Source organism: Gastrolobium bilobum, unplaced genomic scaffold, assembly GCF_033153095.1.
Source record: "Gastrolobium bilobum isolate Gb01-03AN ecotype WA unplaced genomic scaffold, APGP_CSIRO_Gbil_v1 utg10838, whole genome shotgun sequence".
In the NCBI taxonomy this organism is placed as follows: domain Eukaryota; kingdom Viridiplantae; phylum Streptophyta; class Magnoliopsida; order Fabales; family Fabaceae; genus Gastrolobium; species Gastrolobium bilobum.
The window spans coordinates 247,565-250,182 of NW_026896694.1; positions in this window are offsets into that span (position 1 = coordinate 247,565).

The following is a 2,618-nucleotide window of genomic DNA, read 5'->3' on the forward strand; positions in this document are numbered from 1 at the left end:
TCTTTTTCTTGGGCGGACATCAATTACATGTATTTTTATTAATGTTAGAGTAGATCTAAAAGAGATTTTACTTCCTTGGGAACTTATCTTGAATGAGATCTTTTGGCTCAATTTAATTTATCCAAATTTTTCCCAGGAGCAATCTTTTTTTTCTCCTTGAATTGGTCAAAGTCGCAGAATTTCTTATTTTTAGTGGAGGACTAGATTCATTAAGTAGCTGTCTATGGCTGATCAATATTTCACACCACCATTTAGCTATTGCAATTATATTTCTAGTTCACGTGTATAGGACCAATTAGAGTATTGGTCATGGTATAAATCAAACATATTTTAGAGTCTCATAATGATCCTTTACAAGTCAGGGTCATAAAGTTCTATATGAGATCCTAACAATATCACGCCACACTCAATTATCTATTAACGTAGTTATGTTAAGTTCTTTGACCATTATTTTAGCTCGTTATATGCATTATTTGTCCCATTATCCATACTTATCTACTTACTATGATACCTAAGTGTCATTGTTTACACATTATATTGAATTTCTTATAGTTGTTGTTGCGCAAGCTAGCAACCATTTTTATGATAATAGACTATGATCGAACTACTCAATACAATGATCTATTATATTGTGTCCTTAGGCACATCGAAAAATATCTAAAAAGGCATTTAGGTAATCGCTATGATTCTATATTTGTTCGTTACTTCTGGAAAAAAATGATTCAAAGATCAATGTGTAATATTTTGAATCCTAATTCCTAATAGAATCAAATTGATCTTTAAGTTGCTCAGAAGATCAGTGAATTTTTCCAAGAGAAGATTGGTGTAACAACCGAGGTAGGAAATAGAGTTCCCACCAATTTTATTTGTTATGAGGAAAAAATTGAATTTTTTTTAACTTTACAGAGTGAACTTAAAATTAAATTTTCGAGAATATGTTATGTGCAAGAAGAGTAGAGATTAAACCCAATACACTCATTCTAAGATGATTGATTACCTTAGAATGATTGCGTGAGTTTTATTTTACCTATTTGATAAATAAATAAAAGTGTATTAAGAAATGTTTTAATATTTTTATTTTTGTTGTAAAAAATATTTATCTGTCACACTCAAATAAAAATGAATGAGTTCCATTAATTTTTTTTTTCTCTTTTCTTTTCACAATATAATCCACTCACTTCAATGTGAGTGTGGTAGAAAAATATTTTATGCAGCAAAAGTAAAAATATTTTTCCAATAAGAAAACAAAATTATAATATTTACAAGTAATTAATTCAACATTTGTATGTTTCAAAAGAAATAATAATAGGGTGAAAAATAAAATACGAGCAAAATAACAAAAAATTAAAGGAAAAAAATATTATTTTAAAGTAGGGAGAGGTTATACTTACTACCTTTTTTTTTTACTATTTGTTACTACCAAATCTTAACTGTTAATTTTCGTCAGTCTAACAGTTGTAATTTATGGGGTCATATTTATTAATTAATTATTAATTTACAATAAATTTTAACAGTTAGATTGACGGAAATCAACGGTTAAGATTTAATAATAAGAGGTAGTAAGAAAAATAGGTAGTAAGTATAACATTTTCAAGTATAGAATGATGTGTCATTTTAAATGAGAAGTTATGTTTCACTCAACATCAATTTCTGTGTTACTTTTTTATCTTTTTCTATAAGTAGGTGGGTCCTACACATGATTGTCTCTATAACATGAGAGAGCTCTTATAATACCCCGAACTTAAGCATTTAATTGATTAATTTTAATTAAATAATTAAGCATATTTTAGTGAGTAAAATTAAGTATAAGGCTTAATTAAATGAATCTGAGTCACTTGGAGTTAAAAAGTGTACTCAGTGAAAATTAAGGGGTATAAATGGGTACAGGCGAAAGTACCCAAAATATAAAAATAAAATAGTAATATTCCTAGAATAATATTCCAGACTTTTGGGTAAAGTTTGGTAATTAATGGAGTTGAATAGATAGATGAACCAATACCCACTTGATTCCACTTAACTAATGTTAAGTGACTTAAAAGAAAAAAAGAACCCAATTGTCCCTCCCCAACCCGTCGTGCAGAAGAGAGGAAAAGAAGAGAAGAAGGAGAAGAGGGGAAAAGGAAGAGGAAAGGAGAGGGAGAACCCTAGGTGGAGCAATCCTCAACCAAATCCATCCGTTCAAAAGCCTAAACCACTCTAAATCTTCTCCTCTTTCATAATCCAAGCTTAGTTTTGAGTGGGGAGCATTGTGGAGAGGGATATTGCCCCTCAAAAATTCGGCCCTTTGTGAGATTTTGGGGTTTTGGGAGTTTCTACCTCCATAGAAGCTTGAGGAACACTCATTCCTCTATTGTGTGACCATTGGTGGTAAGATTTTAACCCTTGAACCTTGTTTTCTTGGAAAATTTCATGGTTAGGGTTTAATGAATAGTGTTTTAGGGTTTTTATGAAATGTTGAGTAGATTGGCTATGTTCAAGGAAGAATGAGGCTTAGAGTATGTTGTGAAAAATGCTAGGAATGACATTTAATCGGTAGAAATGAGTTTATAGTGTTATTTTAGTATGCTTTGATGTTTTGAGAAATCTAGGCTTGGAACTATGGATTTCCTTGCATTGTT